Source organism: Mauremys reevesii, linkage group 2 (genome assembly GCF_016161935.1).
Source record: "Mauremys reevesii isolate NIE-2019 linkage group 2, ASM1616193v1, whole genome shotgun sequence".
NCBI classification, from domain to species: domain Eukaryota; kingdom Metazoa; phylum Chordata; order Testudines; family Geoemydidae; genus Mauremys; species Mauremys reevesii.
Genome location: NC_052624.1, coordinates 176,765,459 through 176,791,405, shown reverse-complemented (window position 1 = coordinate 176,791,405; position 25,947 = coordinate 176,765,459). Strand labels below are relative to the sequence as shown.

The following is a 25,947-nucleotide window of genomic DNA, read 5'->3' as shown; positions in this document are numbered from 1 at the left end:
ACCCATTTAAAAAAAAGAGGTACTTTTGATAATGAGAAAGGATTCTGTAAATACCCTTTTTAAATATAGCTGTGCCACTGGGGTTTCCATCCAGTATGAAACTAGAGAAATGTTGAGAGTCTTTGAGGTAAGTTTAGAGGTGACAGCAACAAAGGTGATGTCGTGGTGGGCATCCGCTATAGACCACCAGACTAGGAGGATGAGAGAGACGAGGCTTTCTTCGGACAACTAACAGAAGTTTCCAGATCACAGGCCCTGGTTCTCATGGAGGACTTCAATCACCCTGACATCTGCTGGGAGAGTAATACAGCAGTGCACAGACAATCCAGGAAGTTCTGGGGACAACTTCCTGGTGCAAGTGCTGGAGGAACCAACTAGGCGCCATGCTCCTCTTGATCTGCTGCTCACAAACAGAGGAGAATTGGTAGGGGAAGTAGAAGTGGGTGGCAGCCTGGGCAGCAGTGACCATGAGATGGTCACGTTCAGGATCCTGACAAAAGAAAGACAGGAGAGCAGCAAAATATAGACCCTGGACTTCAGAAAATCAGACTTTGACTCCCTTAAGGAACTGATGGGCAGGATCCCCTGGGAGGCTAATATGACAGGGAAAGGAGTCCAGGATTGCTGGCTGTATTTTATTGAGGGCGTAAGAACAAAGCATCCCAATATGCAGAAAGAACAGCAAATATGAAAGGTGACCATCTTGGCTTAACAGAGAAATCTTCAGTGATCTTAAACACAAAAAGGAAGCTTACAAGAAATGGAAATTTGCACAGATGACTAGGAAAGGGAGGGGTATAAAAATATTGCTTGAGCATGCAGGGATGTAATCAGGAAGGCCAAAACACAACTGGAGTTGCAGCTAGCAAGGGATGTGAAGAGTAACAAGAAGGGTTTCTATAAGTATGTTAGCAACAAGGTTGTCAGGGAAAATGTGGGATCCTTACTGAATGGGGGAGGCAACCTAGTGACAGATGATGTGGAAAAAGCTAAAGTACTCAGTGCTTTTTTTACCTCAATCTTCACAGACAAGGTCAGCTCCCAGATTGCTGCACTGGGCAGCACAGTAGGGGGAGGAGATGAGCAGCCCTCAGTCATGAAAGAGCAGGTTAAGGACTATTTAATAATAATAGGAGATATACCAATCTCCTAGAACTGGAAGGGACCTTGAAAGGTCATTGAGTCCAGCCCCTTGCCTTCACTAGCAGGACCAAGTACTGATTTTTGCCCCAGATCCCTAAGTGGCCCCCCTCAAGGATTGAACTCACAACCCTGGGTTTAGCAGGCCAATGCTCAAACCACTGAGCTATCCCTCCCCTTTTTAAAAAAGCTGGACATGCACAAGGCCATGCAATGGATCAGAGGGTGCTGGCTGATATGATTGCACAGCCATTGGCCATTATCTCTGAAAACTCATGGTAATCAGGGGAGGTCCCGGACGACTGGAAAAAGGCAAATCTAGTGCCCATCTTTAAGAAAGCGAAGGAGGAGAATCCAGGGAACTACAGCCTCATCTCAGTCCCTGGAAAAATCATGAAGCAGGTCCTCAAGGCATCCATTTTGAAGCACTTGGAGGAGAGGAAGGTGATCAGGAACAGTCAACATGGATTCACCAAGGGCACGTCATGCTTGACCAACATGATTGCCTTCTTTGATGAGATAACTGTCTCTGTGGACACAGGGAAAGCGGTGGACACAACAGACCTTGACTTTAGCAAAGCTTTTGATACAGTCTCCCACAGTATTCTTGCCAGGAAGTTAAAGAAGTATGGATCAGATGAATGGACTATAAGGTGGATAGAAAGCTGGCTAGATCGTCAGGCTCAGCGGGTAGTGATCAATGGCTCACTGTCTAGTTGGCAGCCGCTATCAAGCGGAGTGCCCCAGAGGTCAGTCCTGGGTCCAGAGGTTTTGTTCAACATCCTCATTAATGATCTGGATGATGGGATGGATTTCACCCTCAGCAGGTTCATGGATGACACTAAACTGGGGGGAGAGGTAGATACACTGGAGGGCAGGGATAGGGTCCAGAGCGACCTAGACAAATTGGAGGATTAGACCAAAAGAAATCTGAAGAGGTTCAACAAGGACAAGTGCAGAGTCCTGCACTTAAGATGGAAGAATCCAATGCACTGCTACAGGCTGGGGACTGACTGGCTAAGCAGCAGTTCACAGAAAAGGACCTGGGGATTACAGTGGACAAGAAGCTGGATATAAGTCAACAGTGTGCCCTTCTTGCCAAGAAGGCTAACGGCATATTGGGCTGCCTTAGTAGGAGCATTGCCAGCAGATCGAGGGAAGTGATTATTCCCCTCTATTCGGCACTGGTGAGGCCACATCTGGAGTATTGTGTCCAGTTTTGGGCCCCCCACTACAGAAAGGATGTGGACAAACTGGAGAGAGTCCAGCAGAGGGCAACGAAAATCATTAGAGGGCTGGGGCACACGACTTATGAGGAGAGGCTGAGGGAATTGGGGTTATTTAGTCTGCAGAAGAGAAGAGTGAGGGGGGATTTGATAGCAGCCTTCAACTACCTAAAGGGGGGTTCCAAAGAGGGTGGAGCTAGGCTGTTCTCAGTGGTGGCAGATGACAGAATAAGGAGCAATGGTCTCAAGTTGCAGTGGGGGAGGTCTAGGTTGGATATTAGGAAAAACTATGTCACTAGGAGGGAGGTGAACTACTGGAATCGGTTGCCTAGGGAGGTGGTGAAATCTCCATCTTTAGAGGTTTTTAAGGCCTGGCTTGACAAAGCCCTGGCTGGGATGATTTAGTTGGGGATTAGTACTGCTTTGAGCAGGGGGTTGGACTAGATGACCTCCTGAGGTCTCTTCAACCCCAGTCTTCTATGATCACCATAATAGCCAGGAGAAAAGGCAAAGTAACTAGTTTAAGAGCTAAATTGCCCAAACTATCCCTTTTAATCTGTAGTTTGCTTCTCTTGGGAAGAATAAACTACTATTTCTGTCCTTTAAAGAAGTTGACAGGAAGCTGGCCAAGAGGAAAAAGAGTAATTAGACCAAATGGTACAATTATAATGAAGCCTGAATGCAAGTTTAAAAAAAAAAAAAAAAGGAGCAAAAATCTGTTTCAGTGGACTCTAATTGAGAGGAGCCAGTTTGTATCTATCAATTTCAGTGCAAGGAGTTAGAAGGAAAGGTGAAGTCTTTCAAGTTAAGATACCCAAAGTCAGGCATTTATGATCTGGTCTAACTCCCATTAAAGTCAATAGAGAAGCTGGATAATTCACCTTAGTAAGTGACTTTAATTTGAGGAGTGATGAGTACCCACAGAGGCGCAGAATACCCACATCTCCTTTTGCAATCCTGGATAATTAAAGTTCCTTTTTTTTTTGGCCAAAATCTCTAGTATTTTCATGGGTTTTTTTAGGATCTCTCATTGGGCTATTACAGTCTGGTGTATTTTTCCTGCTTGCTCACTAGATTTAGATGACAGCATCCATTTTTTTGATTCATGACAGCTATTGTGAGCACCAGAGAAATATCCTCTTCCTGCCTTAAAAAAAAATAAAATAGAGTCAAACAAATTACTGCATACCATTAGGAAACATTAAAGTCATAGATTGTTTTTTATGGTCATAGCGTCAAATTCATGAAGAAGTCTGAGTCTATCAATCAGAAATAGCCTAACTAGTTTGAAGGAGTTTAGGTCAGACGTAGAAAAAAAACCAGTACAGGGAACCTAGAAACCACTATAGATTAAAAAGTTATCAGAATACTCATATCAAACAGTGTTATGCATGTAAGTACGAGATAGCTGGTGAAATCCTGACCCCATGGAAGTCATTGGCAAAGTTCCCATTGACTTCAGTGGAGACAGATTTTTACCCAGTACATCTAGTGATTAGATTAGTTGGGCTGGGAGTCAGGACTTGTGGGTAAATTTTGCCCTTTCTTTCACCCATGCAATCCAATTGACATGTAAATTAGGGTAGAATCTGACCCCCGTATCCTCTTCCTGTGTCTGCCACTGATCTGACAGATCTAAACATCAGGCATGGAGTGAGTGTGAGGGAGTGAACAGTTCTCTCACCCATATATGTGGTCCTCTCCAGGTCAGGCTGAAGCACGCTGACAGAACAAAACAGGAAGCCTGCACTGCTGCAGCCTATCCTGTGGAGAGAGGACTTTAGTGCCCTGTGCTGACATTTTGACACCTTTCCTCAGCACTAGAATTCATATCCAGGAATATAAATCAGCAGAGAAAGCACTTCAGCTTGGCCCTCTTAATCTAATGCATTCTTTTGTAATAACAACCCTCCAAGGATGTTTGAGGAAGAAACCGATGGCCTGTTCTGAGCCATTATTGCAAAAAAAAGCATTCTGGCAGCACGCACACATTGGGCCTACCTATACAAAGCCACTTGTCCATGAAATTGACAATAATTTCATTGTGTAATATTATTAGGATCACAACAGTACGTATTTGCAGTAGATTTTATTTCAATGCTGCAGGTGGAAAAAATAAAGAATCACAATCAGTCCATTCTTACAACGCAACAAAGCTATCTTCCTTTCACCCACTATCTGCTGTGCATTTGGCACCATGCAGTATGCCTGTGCAAAAGAATCTGCACATATATGAGAAATGGTGAATTATGACTTTCCAAAGGTTTTATCATATAGGCTTCACAAAATTATTCTTTTATACAGAAATACATAACTAGAGTTACCATCAGCAAAAACTCCTTCCGATCTATTTCTGCAGTAAGGAAAACTATACGTTGTGAATCTCGGGGCTACTTGGAGAGGAGATGTGCACTTGCTTTCATGCTGAATTTTTATGATCAGAATATTTTTGCAATATTCTACAAGTTCCATAAACATTTTTCAGCAGGGTCTTGAAATTTTGGCTAAGCAAAATTGCTGCATTCATAAAAGCTCTCAACTAAACTGGAATTGGCAAAAAGGGATTATTACAAAAATCTCAAAGCAAAAAAGCAGGAGAAATATTTGATTTATATTTCAATAGAGAACAGCCTAAATGTCAATATTTGGATCCAGATTTCAGACTTCCCAAAATTTGCGAGGGTGCTTAGAACTAGTGGTTTCAGATTGGCCCTCTGTAAAAAGAGGGGGAATCAGTTTAAAAAAAAATAAAAATCTGTTTCCAGGTTCAGATGTCTGGTGTGGATGTGATAGGCCCATTTCTATTACAAACATACACAAATGGAGACTTGTAAAACTCTGCAACAACAGCACAAAATAGTGAAATTAATGAGCAATCCTGGTTTGCCAACTGAATTTGTGGAGCAGCTCTACTATCTCAAGTCAGCTGATTTCTAACATAACTACCTACCTCCCACCCACAATATGGACTTGCATTTCTTATCATTTCCATCATATATGGACCCATTGCCCATGGCAGACTGTGGGGAAGGAAAAAAAAGGGTGGGGGGGAATGACTTTTTAGTGGCAGCATGCAGTATCAGATAAAGAGCTGAACTTGCCACTCTGGCAAAACCACGCCAAGTATGGGAAAGGGAGAAGAGTAAGTTAGGAATTACAGGTTCTCCATTCTTTCTTTAATGGTTAGGGACGCACATGTTATGATTTTATGTTGTGATGTGTACACATTGCATGAGTAAGATAAAGCTGTGTTCATATTTATTTCCACTCATCATGGCCAGTACAAATGCATAAAAAGCCACTCACATTTTTACACTTTAGAATTACTGGACGTATTTTGGGAATCCAACTACAAGTACACAATACTGTCTTTAGCTTTCATTAGACATACAAGGATGGGAGGAGCAGAGGGTCCCTGAGCCATCTTGGTAGTACAGGGCAGGAATGTTTAGAGAGGCCAGTTCTGGAAAATGGGGAAGATGCCTTCTGGAATATGCCTAAATTAGGCTACACACCAGAGCTTCATGAGCTCCCATCTAGTGCCTTGCGTTGGCTGTGGTATATATACTGGGTCAGGTTCCTAGCCCTCACATCCACAAGCCAGCGACCAATTCCTCTGGGGATGGTGAATACTGAGGAGAGCTTTAGTCAATCCCCCCCATCCATAGCTTAGGAAAGTAAGTGCACTAGGGTGAAGAGAGTATCCTGTCCTGCTGCTACATGGGTAAGTTTTGGGGAGGGGAAAGAGATTGTTTTACTTGTGAGCCCTATTCTCCCCACGCCACCTGCGCACGCGCGCGCACACACACACACACTCCTGTGCGCTTAAATACAGCAAACTCACAACATCCATCCTTGTTTCTCTGCTTTTTAGTAACCTTTGCAATTTTAAAAACAGACTGTAGGGTAGCATCAGGAAGACAAGAAATGATAAATTTGAAGACGACATAAATCCTCTTTGCATTGTTTTAACTGCAGCTGATGGAGAATAAATAATGTTTCTACAGAAAAAAATTACGGTCTAAAAATTAAGCAAACTGACAAAGTCTCCATGTTGGAAATTATTCCCCTGCCCCACCACACACACTCTGCTTGTCCTATATTGAATACCTCTCCTAATTTGGCAAATTTCAAGGCAGCTGTGCCTTAATAGTTGTGCAGGAGACATTGTTAACGAGTTCTTAGGGCCTCCTTATGACAGGGATCACTGACATTACAGCCCACAAGTGCCCCAAAGAAGCTTTCTAATACATGGACCATGGACATAATAGACCACAGTGGCATTTCCAGAACCAGTTTATCTTGTCAATATGTATTTAGGGACTCTAGAATATGTAAATTCTGACTGTAAAAACTCTAAAGCACAACGGTCTACTTAGCAACATTTTAATCTGTAGATTCTTGACTCACCAGACAGCACAGTATCTCCATGTCACAACCTATGCACTCCTTTGTACATGAAGTCCATATTATGTTGCAATGAGTTAACAGATCTTTGCTGGACCCAAGTACATCTTCATATATCCTGAATTTCAATTATTGCACATTTGCATTCAAAAAGTCCTTCTTGCAATTACTGCACATTTACATTTCTAGACATTTTAAACTGAATAACTTTAAAATACCTTTACTTCTGTTCTTCAAACAGACAATGCAATTTCTTTTGTGATATGAGGTGAAACAGAAATCATTCTCAGCTGCCACAGTCTCCCAAGACATATTCAAAAGTTGCACTAATTTTGCACAAATCCATTAGACTATTGGCCTAAAAAATGTCAGGCAAAAGATGGTTAAGGGCAAAATCCTTCCCTTAAGTGTCGTGCTCTAGGCGTGCTGAAAAAGGCATCAGATGTCTATGCAATGTACCATTTATACATCCTTTTAAACTGCAAAATAAATTTGTTTCTGAGCTGACACCTTATATGTTAAATGTTGCCTCAGTGTTCCTGCAATCTCAGCTACAGAGAGCGAACAAAGGAGCACATCTGGTGGTGTGAGGAATCTACTTCTTTTGGACTTTTCAGAAAGCCAATGTCAGGCCTTACATTTTATTAGAATCCTACTAAAGACCAAGGCAATAAGACATTGCATGCAATTGTTATTCTTAATCTAGTCAGAATTACCTACCTCAGTGTATGCAACATTTAAGTACATGCAACGTCACTGGGGTGTGCGTGTGTGGTTGTTCTTTATATTGTGTTAGCGCCTACAATACGCTAGGTGCTTTTCAAACACAAAGACTCTTTCAGACATCTCTCCTACTATAAGGTGAGGCCAAAGACAGAGATGGGGGAAGGGGAAAAGAGATAGGACCAAAGGCTTTTTTTCTTCCCCTCTCCTTGTCCTTGCTGTGGCCAAGAGGCTGTGAAAGGAATAGTGTTGTAGAGGCCCATCCCTCTCACAGCAGCCAGAAAACTCTGGAGAGGAACAAGAGAATGAAAGAGCCTCCTTTTCCCCAGGAGCTAAAACAGAGGAGGAGCTTTAAATCAGACTCCTACTAGCTACAGATAGATACAAAAGATGGAGCCTCCAAATATATTCCATTCTCCTCTCAACCTCCACCCCAGCCCACGCAGAGTCTGGTTTAAAAAAATAATAATAATAAAAAAAAAATCACAGCACCCTCCCACTTCCAAACTTATGGTGCTGGCATGAAGACTGGGCTTCTTAGACATCACATACTACAAAACTGCCTTTAACCCTGGCCTGTGCCCCCCAGCCCTCATCTTTTATATCAGTCTCTCCCTAGTGGGTTAATCCAGTTAGCAGGTGTTCAGTGAGTTTTGCAAGACCTAGTCTACTAGATTTCATAGACAAGAAGCTAAATTTTCTTTTGCTTAACTTCATCCAATTACTCCTGGAAATCCTGACAGACCCTTAGCAAGATATCACCATGTACATTTATACTGTGCTCCTGAAATTATGCTTTGATTAATAAGTGGGGTGGATAAGAAGGCCACAGCATGAAGGCACGTTCTTCTATGCTGTCTGACTACAAATGAGACATGCTGATGTAACAAATAATAGGTATACATCTATTACAAGGCACTGAAATAGAGCAAGACATAAAATGTTATTGCTATAAAAATTAAAATGGTGAGGAATATTTGCCTCCCTCTCTGATCAAACAGCAGAATGCAACAATATTAAACATCCAACAGTACATTTAAAAAAATAGGGTTTTGCAATGTTTTGCCAGTCAAGCAGGAACTCATAACAGCTGTACCCTGATGCTTTTTTGCTTTGCAGGAACCAAGTACCAGCACTTACTACTTCTGACTCTAGACAAAAAGCATATCATTTTGCCTGAACAAAGATGCAAAAATACATAAGAAATAAAATGTGAATGAAAAAGACAAAAGGAGAAAGGAAGGAAACTGAACCATTCATTTGAAGACTGGATTGGATCTACTCTTCTGATCTCTTTTCTACCTTCCCAATATCCGCCTGTGCTCAGCTCCTTACTCAGATTCGTGCCATGGTATTATTATTAATAAACAGTAATAATACCTGATTTAAGGTATGCTGCTCCCACAGATCATGTTTTCCATTAAAAAAAAATCAGAAGTTTTGTATTACATAAGAAACAGTCAGCCATGCAAAACACCCTGCTATGGAGAACTTCACTAAGGAGGGACAAATAAGTAAAGGGACAATACTTGAAAATGCAAAAAGGAGAGATGAGAAAACTAACTACTGATCATATCTGTGGCTGAGATATAAACACGGATCAAATAATAAAATTAAGGAGGCAAACGTATGAACCATATACAAGAATAAGGAACAACATGCTTGTTCAGACCAATGGTCCATCCAGTTTGGTATCTCTCTCTCTTACGATGGCCAGCACCAGATGCTTTGGAAGAAGGTGCAATAATCTCTAGTGGATAATTATGGAATAACCTGTCCCCAGGGAAAGTTTCTTCCTCAATCCTATCATTTAGTTGTGGGGTATTGCTCTGAAGCATAAGAATTCACAGTGCAGTCCTTATAAAATATTTTAAAATTCTAACTATAGAAGTTCTCATTATCCAAACAAACATCTAATCCCTTTAAAAAAAAATCTCACTAAGGTCTTGTCCTCACTGATAATCTTGTGGTAATGAGTGTCACTGGTTAATTCTACATTATGTACAAAAATATTTTCTTTTATCATTTCATGAAATGTCCCCAGGTTTTTGCAGCAAGAGAAGACTTAAATAGAAGCACCTGCTTTACCATCTCTATACTATTCATTATTTTGCACACCTCTATCACGTCCCTTTTTACTCACCATCTCCCTTCATGTGGAAGTATTTCATTGCCTTTAATCATTTTGATCACTTTTCTCTGAACTCCCTCTATTTCTGCTCTATCGATTTTGGGACAGAATGACCAGAACTCAACAAAGCATCCAAGGTGATGACAACCACTGAGTTATAGTAATTGAGTTTCAGTAATTTCAACTTTATTTGCTATCCCAGCCTTTATACTTCCTAACATTTTTGTTTGCTTTTTGGACGACCGCCATCACCGAAGTTTTAATGGCGAGCATTCAGTGTTGCCCGCCCAGGCCTCTCTCTTTGACAGGCTTAAATAACAATATTTTCCAATTTGATCTTCAGCATGTGAGAGCAGGAAGCCATGTCACCTCAAAAGATGGCATCTAAGCTTAAAAGACAGCAGAGTCCACAGAGAGAAGCAAGATTGGAGCAGACCACTTGGCTACTCCCTAAAGACACTGAAACTGGAAGGTGATGGCAGACTGATGGGTCTTTCCCCTAATAACACTCTCTACAGTACACCTCTGCATCAGTAGTGTCTAAAGAGAATGAGATAAGATGATCAAAATGTCACAAGCACAAAAAAAATGATTTAAAAAAATACCAAGCCCACCAGTTTTTGCCTTTCCCACTCCCATTTCCCAGAAGTATTCTTTTCTCTTCCTCCCCTCCCAGTTTTAAAACTGAAAACAATTATCCAAACAGGGAAGCCTGCTGCATTTTCTCCTCCAGGTTACCACTAACTTTCATTGGAGAAAAAGGGAATTACTCACACTCCTGGGGGCAGGGTGCAAAGACCTGGAACTCTGATCTTTGGGCCTTGCCTTGGGAGGCAGTGACTTTTTTTGCTCTGTTATCTAATTTCCCCAATAGGGTTCCCCGCTTGTCATCTGTAATTTCCTCAAAGACCTGAGTCGATACTGGGAGTTCTACAGGGCCTTATGTCTAAATGATTGCCAGGACTCTCTATAACAAGCCCAATGCTCTCCTGAGTGCTGTTCTGTACAGTCTTGCCAGTGAACCTCTCATGGTTAGCCAAGGCTTGCAAAGATCTTTGATTGTGTACAACCATTTTATTTTGGGGCTAAAGATTTCTGCCACAAGCAGTTTAGCGGAATATGAATGATTCCTTACAGAGCTATACAAATGTAGTTAATTACTTGCCCCAGGCAGAGAAATTAAGTTTTGGGTAAGGAAGTTCATTTGACCTTATTTCAGCACCTAAAGATTGAAGGTGTGATTTTCCCCCTTTTTCTTTAACTTCAGACTTGCCAATTGAAACTGTGTCAATGTCCAATGTTTAAGGAAAGCATCATGTAAATCATCAGCTTGCTACCATAGCCCTTTGAATTTGCATTCCTTAAAATAGGTACCACAAAAATACCTATGTGTTATGTCACACACAATCCTGCCTGATCCTATGTCTCTGTGCAAGGGCCAGGCCCAACAGCAATCCCTGTGCTCCATCAGCACAAGGACAGCTCTTTTTGTTACTCCCTGGTGTGCAAAACACTCTAAAGTGAATGAAGGGATGAGATTCTAGCTACGCGCTATATTCTGGCCAGCAGAATTAACCAGCTGTGCAGAAGGGACCCAAAGAGATGGTGGTTGCATCAAATAATAGTGCACACTCTGTGCTTGCAGGAGCTCCCAGAACTCCCCTGGGGATAATGTAACCCCACAATACTTCTAGAACAGGGTTGGGTACAAAAGGTACACGATCTGGGCCACCGATGTTTCTTTAATTTACGATGCATCCACACTAGGAAAAAAAAGGTGGGTTTTTTTACTGCACGTTAGCTAACTTGGTAACTAGCACTGGTAAAAACCCTCGTAAAGACAAGACTGTAGCTTTCTCCCATGTGAGGAGGCTGAGGTAAAGGCTATGGGCATGTCTAGACTGCAACCATAGGGTGTGAATGCAAATCAAGTACACATACCTGATCTAGCTGTAGTCTAGCTAGCTCACTCAAGTCCCGGAACAGTGAAGCCATGGCAGCGTGCAGGCCCGTGTAGGCTCGCTGTGTGAATAATTACCCAGGGTTCCAGGTTGGTTTGTATAGCCTGCCCTGAAGCACATGCTGATGCAGGTTCACTGCTGCGGGTCCCTGCGGTAGTTAGATTAAAGATAACGTGGGTATGTCTGCTTGAGCTGCAATTGCACCTGCGACTAAAGTGTAGATATACCCCATGGGGGAGCCTAGCATTTACCTCGAATTGCTAACACGTGTGAAAACAAAAAATCTTCATTAGGATTTTACCCTGCATTAGTTAACCTGTGGTAAGAACACACCCTTTCGCCTAAATAAAAAACAACCAAAATCTCCTCTCTCCATACTTGCCTCTCCAACTACCAATTCATTGCCTCTGAGATCCTCAAGCATGGAGTCTACTCAGGCCCAGTCCCACCAGGATCACTCTCAGCAGCTACTGAAATCAATGTGATTTGAAGGTACTCAGCATGTCCCAGAATATGCTCATCACCTCAACTGCCAGAGCACTTGGATCTGCTGTAATCCAATTCCACCCCTTCTCTACCCCTTGCGAATCTCCTCTTACCAAGTGTCCTCCTGGTTAAGTATCAGGCATATCTTCATTCTCTTTGATCTTTCTGCCATTTTCAAAACAAACACTGTCGCTCCACTTCTGCTCTCTTCCTGGGGCTTTTGAGACTCTATTCTCTCCTGGTTCTCCTGCCTCCCATCCTTCTTCAGCTCCCTACTGGCATTCTTCAGGGTTCGGTCCTCACGCCTCTCCTCTTTTCTTTTGACTCTATGCCTAGGTGACCTCATCAGCTCTCATGGCTTCAGTTATCATCTCTAAGATGATGATTCATACCTGTCCCTCCTTGACCTCTTCCTATCTGTTCAGTCTTGCATATCTGACTGCCTCCGGGACATTCCATCCTGGATGTCCAGATGCCAACTCAAACTTCAGAGGGTGAAAACTGAACTCCTCTCGCCTCACAAACAGTTCTGTGCCCCTTCCATTTCCACCACTATCCTCTCAGTCACCCAGACAGGCAGCCTTAGTGTTTTACACTCCTCTTTTTCAGATCTTTTTAATTCTCAGACTACACCAGCTCTAAATTCATCCTCTACTCTCCATGCTACTGCTAAAACCTTTCTTCACTTTCCACCTTGAGTACTGCAACCTCTCACTCTTTGGACTGCTTACTTCCCACTTCATCAGTCCACCCCAAAATGCAGCCGCTAAAATGAATTCCTCTCTCCTGGGTCTGACCATGCCCATCTACGTGCTCAAGTTCCTTCACTGACTTCTCACTTTCTGCATTAAGCTCAGCCAACACAGCTGGAAATACAGTTTCATTACTTCCTAGCATTCCATAAGAAATTTATGGCACCTGTAGCAAGAAAAGAGTTAATAGTTGTAAATCAAGCTCTATTCTTTTAAAATTATTGTGGTCAAAGACCATTTAAAATGAGGAAGACTGAAATATACCACTGTACCACAAGGTAAAAATCAGAATTCTGGTATGTCCCAAAGGTCTGTAAACTGAAAGCCTGCCTTGTTTGTGCTTTTGTATTTCTGGGGTTACTGGGTTATCTCATAACTAGTAGGATATTGCTATTAGTCTGTACCCCACTGAAAATTAGAGATTGAACAGACTAACATAAAAAGGAAGGGAGATTACAGTACTATGCGTCTGAGAGTCTGCTAAAGGGTACATGCAACTGAGGTTCTACACATAAGCACACACATACACGTTTGTTAAAAGAAAAAGGCACCTACAATCTCTTCTTACTGTGCTTGCAATTATATATACACACAAGGCTGTGGAAACTGAAAAAAGGATGTTGATGTAATCTATTTACACATCAAGTCAATTAAACTGGCAATGCATATTTTTAAAAAGTGGCTTAGTCTGTTTTTAGGGATAAATGAATCATGCTAATACTGTAAAGTACCTGCGACTTCTTTGCAGATCTCTTAATTTAATTTTCATGGGGCTTGCTGTCACTAGCAGTGTGTGTGTGTGGGGGAGAGAAGCACTTTTTAAAAGGTACATAGCATGGCCTGATTTCTTCTCTCCATTGCACCGGTGTAACCAATAGGGAGTTTAACCCAATGTGTATTTCCAGGATTCCAAGGCTATCTCCATACTCCACACCGAAAGGAATTCCATTCGGCTTCACTTACAATTTAATCAAAGGCAACTATAATTACACTATCAGGGCTCTAATTTTGAAGAGACATTAGCAAAACCATAGTTACTTCATTAAGCTGTAGACCAGTGGCTGACAAAGGACTAGCAGATCCCAAATAATATTTTGCTCCTCTGCTGAGAGCAAACTAAGCAGACTTTTGTTAATTCAAGAACCTGCCTGAGTGTCAAAAGCTGTGAAATAAAGTGGCAAGCACCACAAACAGTGAGCAGCCCCTGAGAGAGTTATTACATTTTCAGTCAAAAACCTCTCTCTGACCTTCAGGAAATGAGCTCTGCCTACTGTATCAGTTTTAACTAGCTCTAATTAAAAAACCTTCAAATCTGAAGTAAAATGTAAAGCAACACAACAAAACAAACTCATATTAAACAAGGACGTGGGGTACCATCTGTGAGGCTATTTCTGCATGGATGGTTTTATGCCTCTTCTAGTTCTCTCCTTCTCCTAATTGCTGACTCTAGCAATATCCAAACAATTTGTCATCTCTCTCTGTATACACTGCTTTTACAGAACATAAAAAGCGTATACTTACCAGTACAAACACCTGTGATTTTATTGTCACTCTCCTGGAATACCTTTTGCGGTTTTGCTCAATCCCAAAAGGAGTGGGGGGGAGGATGTGATAGCAGTTGTCTGCTGAAGGACACTATATTAATTCCAATATAACCACAAACACCCCCCAGTGATTTGTTGCTGACAGCATGGCGAAATATCACACAAGATTGATTCCACGTAACACACTCTTCCAAATACCGATAATTAAGTCAGGCAAACTCTACTGCTGCACAGTGAAGAAAAAGTTGATGCACCAAGGCAGAAACACCGGTCTAATCAATTCATAGCAACGACGGTGAAACCAATGAATATATGCACTAATTTCTATGGCAACTAGAGAGAGTTTTCCCCACTAGCTGTTAACACGTGGTCATTAAGGTAACTGTCCTCCTGGCTTCTCTCTGGTCACTATGCTGAATACTTGCTCATTACATCCATTCTGTGTCTCCTGTTCTATTTTCCTGCAGTCCATTAAGTAGCAAGCTAAGCATCAAGCATCTGACAGTAGTGCACGCATACCCTACATGCAAACATACTTTTCTGTCTCTCACACACACAAAATCACAGCACTCACCGTCACGGGCTGCCTCCCCGCGACTGCAGTTGCTGCATATGTGTTTGATCTCCTTGCCTATGTGACAGTGTATCACAAAAGATACATTGTTGTTGTTGGTAGCAGGCTCCTTCAGCGGCTTCATCCTCACTAGATAGAAAGCCTTTTTTTTAGGTTTCTCCCCACTCATGTCTGGAACAGAGCCCTCCCTGCAGCCCGAAGAAGAAAAAGCAAGCATCCCAGGCTGCCCGATGTGTGTGGAATCCGCCATCCGTTCACTCTCGCCTTAGCGTTTATCTGCCACACACACACCAAGGATTAAGGAGAAGAGGGAAGGGGAGTGGGAGGGGGGAGAGCGAGCAGGGAGAAGCACTGCCTGAGCCTTGGTGGCCTCTGTGACCCAGCTGCCTTAACCAATCCAAATGATCTTGGCTGGAGGATGCTCTCAGCATGTCGCTCCTCTATCCATACCTGTGATACTCCTCAGCCATGGATTCTAAACAGCTTCATCAGCAAATCAGAGCTTAATTATTTTCAGCTACCTTGCTTGCTGCATGCTTCCCATGAGTGCAGAGCTGCCCCCATGCTCCCCCCACAACACCTCCTCCCTTTCTTTCACCCCCTCCTCTGGTGAACAAATGTGAGAATTACCATACAGAGTATCAGTGTTCTTGGAAACCTTTGGTACTGTGCGCGCAGGGACAGTCAATGCTGTGTTCCTTCTGCAGGACAAGCTGCAATTCTCCAGCCCACGGAACACAACAACATTGCCTGTTCTCAGTCAGCACCACAGCCTGTTCCATTATAATTAATATTTTACACACAAAGGAAAATCATTCAGTATATTGATATAGGCTCCCCCTTTACTGCTCCTCTGCATACTCCCTTGGCTATTTGAGAACTAAAGACCATTGGACTATATGCACCTATCACAGCCAGTTTGGCTCTTCTCTTTTTTTAAATAGTCCTCTTTCACTCTGGCTTTTCCAAATTCTGTTTGACTCTTAAAATACAGAGGAGGCATCTGTCTGGTGGTTCTCAATGACAGCCATTGATACTAGCTGGCAATGACTGGTGACATCAACACAGGCTTCTCTGGAATGGAATTGCTCTTCCTAGACCAACCCTGACCATGGCTCACCAAGGAGGAGGGCAGCCACTGTGGGTCTGTTCAGACTACTGATCTCAGGATGAATACCCTCTCTTTGTCTCTTCACCTCCTTTCCTAAACTGCAGCTGCTCTGGAGAGCTGCAATACCATCTCTGGATACTTGTAGTCAGGGCAGTGGCTTTTCAAAGGCCCTCACAAAGCTCCTGGCTTATAGGGGAATATTTATCTAATGTCATATGATCTGTCATCCCCTTTGCTGACTGACTGCCCCATAGGAAAAAACAACATTGCCCAGATTCAGAGTTCTGTAAAGATACCAAGCAGCTTCAAATTGTCTGACCCTCTGCTGAAGCAGTGCTTCAGGGAAGGACCTGGAACACTGAACAGAGATGTACTTTGCGGGGGGGGGGGGGGGGAGAATGGGGGGGAGAGGAGGGGGGGAAGCGAGGGAGACTTGGGTCCTGCAAGGCCTGGGGAAAGAAGTATAGGAGAACAGGGGAAGGGAGAGATGAGAAAAATCACATGAAGAGGGAGCACTGTTCCTGTAAATCTGTAGCTGGAAAGAGGTTGGGTGCATTCTAGGCTGAAGCTCTACAATGTAGCTGAGACAGAGAGTAATTTTAGGGATAGTGCTGGTACCTTTATTTTTAATAAAGTTCCCTGTTCAGTGATAGAAGAAAGTGACTCACTCTGCAATTCTTTGCCATTGTCACATGACATATTCTAATACACTCCATAGGCTAAACGAGACTGTCCCTAAGCCCTATCAGTTTTCATTCCATTCTTACCCACAACTATCATTGAAACCAAGAGGAGTTTTGCCTGATCAAGGAGGGAAACTGAGGCAGACTTCAGGATTTTGCCCGATGTTTTTAATTAATATTTTCTGTCCCTCTTCCATGATTTTTCAAAATAAATGAATAAATAAAAACACACATGATGAACTGCTGCCCTGCTTACCATGCATTGTTCTGACGCAGGTGTCACTTCTCCCCTGGCAGCACTGGGAACTGAACCTTGAGATGCCTTTTACAGCAAAAATTGCAATGCTTCATTTTTCTGGGCATGGTTCGCAGTCAGATTAGATACTGTTAGATCTCACTGCAACATGGGCTGAAAAATGCTCCCAGTAGAATCATGCCATTTACTCAGCCATGCAACACAGCCTACACATCACCCTGCGGGTGTGTTTGTGTCAAATGGAGTCAGTCACTTCAGGTTAGCTACATCACTAGCATCACACAAGGTTTGATCCTGCATTAGTTGCTCATCTAAAGTTCCCCATTGACTTTAGTGGGAGTTTTGGGGGCACAAGAAATGCAGGATTAGAGTCTCAATAGCAAGCAAACAGATAGATGTGATAATAGATGTGCATCCCATTTATAAGGGTGAATGCATTTTAAAAAGTACTCTCGTTAACTGGGATTGAGATTAAGTCACTCAGCAAACATGTATGTTAAATTAAAAATTTCAAAAGAAAACAGCTGAAAATTAGTTGCTTCTTCATTCATTGGCCTAAATAGGAGCTCAGGTCTGGATTTCCTCTACCACCATCTCGCTAACTCCTCAAATTGGGTAAAACACGGTTATAAATCAAAAAGTAGTTCTGTAAACATTAGGGTAGCCACAAGCTACGTCATGAACTTCTCAAAGTTCAGGGATGCGTACAGTTGGAGTTTTACATTGCCACAATGGAGAAGTAGGTCAAGAGAGGCAAAGTAACTCCAGATGTGAGCTTTCCCAAAGTGTAGAGGGTTTCAGATCTAGCCCTCTGGTTTGGTCTAACTTTTTATTCAACATATCTGCTCCCTGCTGACCAATCCTGGAGTACTGCACAAGGCTTGAGTAAACAAGCCTTGCATGGTAGGCCTCTGAAGGAGACTGGAAGTGCAGAGTACTCATATAGCTGCTGCTAGATGGGGGCAAATGGTTTTGTGGTTAAGGCACTGGGCTAGGTCTCAGGAGAATGTAGTTCAATTCCTGACTACCACAGGCTTCTTGTGTGACCTTGGATAAGTCACTTAAGATTGCTCTGTCTCAGTTCTTTGTCTATAGAATAGGGATGAGAATATTTCTCTAGTTCACACAAAAGTGTTATGAGAAAAAATTCATAGATGTCTAAGAAGTGCTCAGAAAAACACACAGAGACTGAGGCAATATAAACAGACAGGCAGTAGTAGAGGCTGCACTTGCTACCCACCCCTCCATTAGCCAGGGATGCCAACTACTGTATCTATTTAATTACACCCATGGCCATGCCTACACCTCTCTGTTGGTTTACCCATCGTCATACCTCCATGACCCTTCACGCTGTTGTGGAGGACACCACCATAGGATGCTGCCCCACAGTGTGCACCTGCAGGCCTTTCCCACTGGACAGTGGAGTCCCAGCTATTCTGTGGTGTTTTGGGAAGCATGTATGGTAACAAGCTTGCCCAATGGGCAACACAGATTCCATTAAGATCTGAACCCAGATTATCCATGAGAAAGTTTGGCATGCAAACAAGTCCTGAACCCATCTGCCAATACTTCTTTTGTAACATGCACTCCACTATAACATGCAAACTGCTTTCATTCCCAAGAGCTGCCTTATAGAAAGTCTGAATTTGCCACAGCTCATAAGACAAAAATATGTTTTAATTATGATCTGTGTAATTACGGTAAAAGCTGCCGCTGCTAATCATTTCTAGCACAAATAATGGAAGATGAACATACTGCAGTATTCCTACAGGAAATAACTCACTTTGTCTTGTTTTTAACAAAAGCCAAAGCCATAACAACCCTTTCTGTTCACTGCCTGAATATGTGTTTGCAAACCTAGCACTCCTTACTACATTGTGGCACCTAAAAGATGACAGAGACAGAGTGATCTTTTGGACTGGGCATCAGGAAACCTGTGTTCTATTCCAACCTCTGCAACTGACTTTCTATGTTACCTTGGGCAAGTCATTTCACCTCTCTGTGTTTCCATTTTCCTTCTCCTCCTTTTGCTGTAAACGCCTCAGGACAGGAACTGTCTTTTATAATCTCTTTGTCTAGAACAATGGGTTTAGAATCTCAGTTGTGGCCCTAGGCCAGCTATAATACAAATATCACCTTCACCACCAATTTGGAATAAAGAAGTCTCCAAACCAGAAACCCAGATCTGAATACCATGAAACCTGATGATAGCTCAGATCAAGATTCACATTCAGATCCAAACTTTGAGCTCCGGCTCTTCTTCCCCCCGGAACTCATTTCCTCATATCTCAAGATTACCTGGCTGGGAACTTCCTCTTTATGACACTGTTTAGTGGTTTTCAAATTATTCCTGTAAAGGCAGAAAGAAGCAATGGAACCAGTCAGCTAAAACCACACAGGCTCAGATTTTCAGGTGCCCCAGACCAGTACTCAGTTCCACTGGAGAGTGGTTAAAAGAGGGTTTTCTGCCCACCTTCTCCAGTCCCATGGGGCTCAGAGCAACTCAGAGGCTTGAAATCAGCTGGAGCACTGTACACTTTGGCCATGCCCTCTCCTGCTCTTTATGCAGAGGAGCAGGTGTTGGGATTGTAAGAAAGCTTCCCACCAGGTCCTCTTTACAGCAGCAGATTGGCACAAATGATGTATACTGGGGTTAAGGATCTGTATCCCCATAGATTTTAGGTCATAGGCTGAGGCCATGTCAGTGGCTGCTAGCTGAAAGGTTAGTGATCCTGCAACATTATACTAAACCCGTACTTTGCATAGCTCTTAAATACTTATTCAGTAAATAAGGCTAATTTTGTTCACTTGACCTATTTGTTTTAATATCTACCTGCTGATCTACATTTGGGATCTCTTTGTGTGTGGCAAATATTGTATAACTTTTCCCTTTTTGTTTCCTCTTCCCTTTTTACTATGAACTGTATACTATAGTGCAGCTAGTTATCAATGGGCACAGTATATATAAACATTGTACCGTACTGCCATTCAGGGCAGGACAAGACTATAAAAGTATAGTTAGAACTAGGGCAGGTCTTAAAATGAGGAAACCCCCTTTAACATTTAACCAAAACTTTTCTCCCATTTTTTTGATGCAATTCGAAATGTCAGCAGATTTTTTTCCCCCAATATATTTCAAAATATTTTGACCCACTCTAGTTAACAAATAGGGAGCCTGCAGTGCTTTCTCCATCAGACTATTTCAGAGAAAGCTCATCAACAGTGTACTATTGCTGCAGCTCTGCTAAACCTTGTCATGGCATCAGGGGGAGAAGGGAATTGACTTCTAGGTTTTTACAGCTGGAATTAATTACAATGCTGTCCCTCCTCCCACCCCAGTGCAGAAACCATTGTTAGGGATGGCGATGACAAGAAAGTGCCAAGCTGAACCAGAATCTGGTCTGGTGGTGTGTCTTATAGGCAATTATTCCATCACAAACAGCCCAGCCCAGTAAATGGAAGTATACAATCAAATACTACAGGCTGTGTGCAATGACTAACTAGATACATGTGCTATCAAGTACTACAAGGTAGACTATATTTATGTATTTTATTGTACTATTTAAATATCTAAAATCAACAATCGCCAAATTGAGAAAATATGTATTTTTCTCATACCCAATGAGAGCAAAAGACCGATCAACCATCAACATAACATCCCATTCAACAGCACCCTCTACTTATCACCTGGGAAAAGCCTAGAAAACCAGATGATCCTTTTAGGGAACCAGAAAGTTGCAAAGAGTGGAGAATCCCTCATTGAGAATTCCTTGCCAGCAGCTATCTAATGGTAAAGGTAGGTAGGTAGGTAGGTGTGTGTGCGTGCGTGTGTGTGTGCGCGTGCACACAGTGCCAAGCACAATGGGATCTGGGTCCATGACTGGGGCTCCTAAGCACTTCTGCAATACAAATAATAACCAACAGGTTTTTTAGATACGGAGTGTGTGTGTTTAACACTTACTTTTTAAAATTTAAATATTACATAAACTCCAGCCCAACAGAGCAACCAGAGCCTGGTGTAGACCACAGCTTGCGACTCCCTGCAGTGCAGAACCCCACCTCCTGAAATTGAGGGCAACCTTTGGTTTCTGCAGACACACCCATGTCTTTCCACAACAATCACAGCTGCTCCACACAGAGCCCAAGAGTCAGGAGAGCACAAATGTTACAGAAACATACAAGGAGAAGGGAATGGAATCGCCCTTTCTTGGTTTCCCCCATGTTTTTAAACTCCGATTAACAACCCATGTGGAACTTCTTGTTCTTCTCGCTGGGCCCACGAAGTCCCAGGTGCATGCTGTGTTGTTACACAGTCATTCCTTCACTTAGGAGAAGCCCTGCTCTATTTTGACACACCACCATATGGTGCATAAAGCCTACCTGAAAAAGTTACCCACAAAGAGGACAGCTTGGGAACACCTGTTTGCTGCACTGTGACTAACTGCTGGTGGTAAAATATACTTATGGAAAAAAAGGAGGTGTGTATCAGCCTATCCATCATCCACAAGTGCAGGGGAAAGACTGCTGAGCTGCCATTTGAATGCTGAGTAACACACACAATGCCAAACCTACACCCGTAAGAGGTGAATGAAAGCTGGACGTGGCTATAAGGCTGTTTCCATTATGAGGTAGAGATGCAATTCCCCTGCTTTTTGTACACATGCTTGTGTTAGTTCTCATCAAGTTAGCGTGAGTATAAATAACAGTGTAGCTGCAGTAGCAAGGACAGCGGCAGTGGATGCATGGCTGAGTCATGCCGAGGATATGCCTACCAATTTCAGATGGGTTTGTACTTGGCACAGCTCAGGCAGGCCTACGCTGCCACTACTGGTGCTACCATGATTACAATGCATCACACCTCAGCTTGTAGTGTAGACATAGCCTAAGTGAACACATGTAACGAACCAATATGGAGGTGGGGTCATAAGAGGGCAGAACTAATATTAGAGCCAGGTGGTGTTCTGAGCAGGAAGGAATATAGAAAATATTAAAAGGTGAAATTCTGGCTCTATTGAAGTCAATAGAAAAATTCCCAAGGACTTCAGTAGGGCCAGGATTTCCCCCTAAGTCTTTGGACCTGATTCAGATCTCTATGATACCAGAGTTAGTCAGCAGTGACACAAATGAAGTTGATGAAATTGCAACACTCTAATGCTGATGAGAAATCAGAATCAAGTCTATAATCCAGGGTGGGCAAACTTTTTGGCCCGAGGGCCACAACTGGGTATGGAAATTGTATGGCAGTCCATGACTGCTCACAAAGTTGGGGATGGGGTGAGGGGGAGAAGGGGGGCGGGGCTCTGGCTGGGGAGGAAGGGTTGGGGGTGCAGGAGGGTGCTCTGGGCTGGGACTGAGGGGTTCAGAGGGAGGGAGGGGGATCAGGGCTGGGCAGCTCTTACCTCAAGCAGCAGCGGCATGTACCCACTCTGGCTTCTATGCAGAGGTGTGGCCAGGTGGCTCTGTGTACCACCCTGTCTGCAGGCGCCGCCCCTGCAGCTCTCATGGGCCATGGTTCCCAGCCAATGGGCACTGCAGAGGCACTGTGCAGAGCCCCTTGGCTACCCCTTCGCGTAGGAGGGACATGCCACTGCTTCGAGGAGCCGTGTGGAGCGGGGCAAGCCCTCCACTCCACTCCCCGGCTGGAGCTTGAGGGCCAGATTAAAACATCTGGAGGGCCAGATGCAGCCCCCAGGCTGTAGTTTGCCCACCACTGCTGTAGTCAGTTTAACAATGTATAAACACTGCTGTTGTAAACCAAAGCCACAAAAATGCAAAGGCAGTGGCAATTTCTAGACTCACAAACACTTGTCAGTTTCCCAACCAATTATGTACTGCCTGAAGTGGAATGAATACAAAGTGATACACATATCACAGCTTTTTCCAAAAACACCTCTTCCCTCTGCTCATAAAATAAAGTTAGCTCCCCACCTCCTGCTTCTTGCCCACCAGAGGGAGAGTCTGCTGCTACAAGACCAGGAAAAGCGTAGGAACACAGTTGTGTACCCATTTGGATTTATAATTCTTTACAAGGTTACACTCTTCTACAGAATACTCAGACAAGACCTGTGAGGCAAGGAGGAAGGGATAGAGACCAGATGAATAGCTTGAACATACGGTAGACATGAGGCTAAAGTACTCAGCCAACTCTGTGAGGGACGCATGCAGGATTGCTTCATTTTCAGGGTTTTTTTGGCCTCCCTGCTGCCAAGAAATGGATATTTGAGCCAGCAAAAATATATGAGTAAGTAAAACTACCTATGACCAACAGGTATTGCAAACAAGGCACAAGTGCGAGCTGCTGGGAGAATTTCAGTATTACTTTTTGCAATTGTTTCATTTAATTCATGTTAATTTGAATGTGTTTGAGGATATGTTTTAGGATGACACAGTAAATACAGACCAAGGAATAGTCATAATTACTAGAGCAATGTGCAACCATTGCACTGCAACCTGAAATGATGTGAAACTTGCCAGGTTTCCAGTGTTGTTACAAACTCAGAATTCAGAGCAAACCTGTTTAAAGATTGGTTAGGGCTTGCAAACAACCTATATGAACCTAGTCTTCATTTTGGGTGACCTACAAGGCACCAGATATAAATCAGCATAGCTCCATTGAAGTAATCATGGCAAGTCCATAGCTTTGGTTAATTTTTTTCCTGCAGTTATTGCTTTCTAATAGCCTCTTTTGAAGGCAAGTGCTATGTGTTCTTCTCCTGAGATTCCCCGTAAAATTTGTACAGGTGTTTACCTTCTCATTCACTCATCCACTCACTCCTCACCACTGACCTGCCAGCGGCTACTGACTCCCATATAAATACCTCAAATGTCAAAATCAAGGGGAAAAAACCACATTGCCTATGACTCCTATATAACCATATCAAACTTCCATCAGCAGCTATAGTAGGCAGGGTAACCAAATATTAAGATAAGTTTGTTGTACATCTCAATTATCATTCTTTAAGATAATGGTATCACAACATTATTCTTTCAGGATTTTCACATGCTTTAAAAGGGAATTTATAGAAATATAGGCTAAGATTTTCAAAAATGTAACTAGTGATTTCTGCTGCCTCACTTTTTGGGTGCTCAACTTGAGCCCCTTGAAGGGGCTGATATTCACAAGGGAGGGCGCTCTGCACTTTCTGGAAGTCAGCCCTCTTTAAGAAGTCTCAAGCTGGACACTTAAAATGGAGACACCCAAAACCACTAGTCACTTTTAAAAATTTTAGCCATATAAGTTATAGATGGAAAGACCCATCAGACTATCCATTTCCACTCCCTTACAATGCACAATTGCTCTGTACATTGTCTAGTGTTTTGCCTGGCCCATTTTAAAAAAGATCTTCCACCACCTCCTTTGGGAGAAGATTTGAGAAAAATAGACCAAAATTCTGCTTTCACTCACATCAGTACAATTCTTCTGAAGGCAGTCAGATTGCACATGGTAGCTCAAAGCAGAATTTGGCCTCACAACTCTGTCTACATGGCTAATCAAATTTGTTTCTGGCAATATCAGCCAACATGGTTGCCTGGAAAAAATATATATACGATCCCCTGTTGATAATCCATAGATCTATTGCCACTTTTCCAGATAGACAAAGTTTGGAGGATCAGCCTGCTGAAATCTCTAATAAAGTCATACACCTAAAGTAAACTAGAATAAGATTCATGCCTGCTAAACAGAATAAAAAAAGAATTAATACAAAGCAAATACATGAATAGCTATTATCTAAAAAGTTCTCCACTGGCTAGCGGGATCACAAGACCATAGTGATAACTTATAATAGTAAATGTAATGGGATAGACTAGATTTTTTGTTTTTATAAGTGGCTCAAGTGCTAGTAGTTTAAAACATTTTACCTGAAGACCAGGAATATTACAGTGCATTAAACGCATTCACTTAGATGGTTCTCTCAAGACAAGCAGTTGGGAATTTAGAAAATAAGTTTTCTGGAGTTACCCCAGAACAAAGTCATTTGAGCTGGCTCAGTTTTACATAGTCACATATATTTTCGCTGTCAATATGGGTTTAGGCGAAGCATGAAAAACAGAAGATAGAAAGAATTCCCTGCTGTGGATTTCCTATAACAAGAGTAGGCATTGCAAATGTTAATAATGGTCATAAAATTCTCTCTCTTTAAAAATCATTCATAGTTTGTTTTTCTAATCATGAAAAATACAATGTGGCTATTCATCTCTCCTGTTTCAGTGCATAACCTGACAGAGTTGATCTATCTCATGTAGTATTGGAGTACATTCTTTCCCCTGTTTTCTAATTGGCCTCTATCCTCTGCCTGTGCTGAAATACTTCTTTGGTCAAAGGTTGTCTAGCAAACTCTGCCATAACCAGTGTGTTTTAGGACCTTTCCAGTCTCTACGCTGGATGATGCATTTTGAGGAACCTTGGACCCGAGGATGTCAGAAAACATGGACCTGAAAAGAAATCATCCAGTCAGTGAGAGTTCAAGGCTTGAAAGAACCATGATGGAAGAGCACTCAAGGAAAGGGATCTGTTGGAAGAGAGAGACTGAGATAAAAGTTTGGGAGGACAAGAAGCAGCAAAGATGAGGTGAGGTATTGGGGCCAGAAAGAGGGAATTTGAGGTGCAAGGAAGAAGTATCAGATAGGGAGGGAAAGCAGAGAAAGGGGAGGAGCAGAAGGAAAGTTGTGAATAGATGTTCAAAATATCCAGGGTTTAATTAAATTGACTGATCCTCCCAAACTTCAGAGGTTTCCCCATAGCCAAAGAGCACCTTGCAATTTGGCATGGACAATATGGGATTCGGGGCTGCTAGTGATAAAGACTAAGGGTACATTGGAGGAGCTGCAGACGGAAGCATTCACAGGATCTGCCCACATTATGCCTGACTGAGGCACACAACGTCAACCTCTCACTTTAATAAGAACTAAAATTCTCAATTAAAATAAAAAAAAAAAAAGGACAAAAATTCCT

The 25,947-nt window shown here is 42.6% G+C and overlaps 1 protein-coding gene across 11 annotated transcripts in view; it reads right to left on the bottom strand.

Annotated features, from left to right (window-relative positions):
- PHACTR1 (phosphatase and actin regulator 1) overlaps nucleotides 1-25,947 on the bottom strand; it is a 426,275-nt gene that overhangs the window by 184,689 nt on the left and 215,639 nt on the right. Inside the window, exon 2 of one of the 11 annotated variants that reach the window (XM_039525226.1) lies at nucleotides 19,293-19,344. The exons of the other annotated variants lie outside the window; for them this stretch is intronic. The gene's annotated coding sequence lies outside the window, so the exon portion shown is untranslated. The remainder of the gene's footprint in view (nucleotides 1-19,292; nucleotides 19,345-25,947) is intronic. 11 annotated transcript variants of the gene reach the window in all.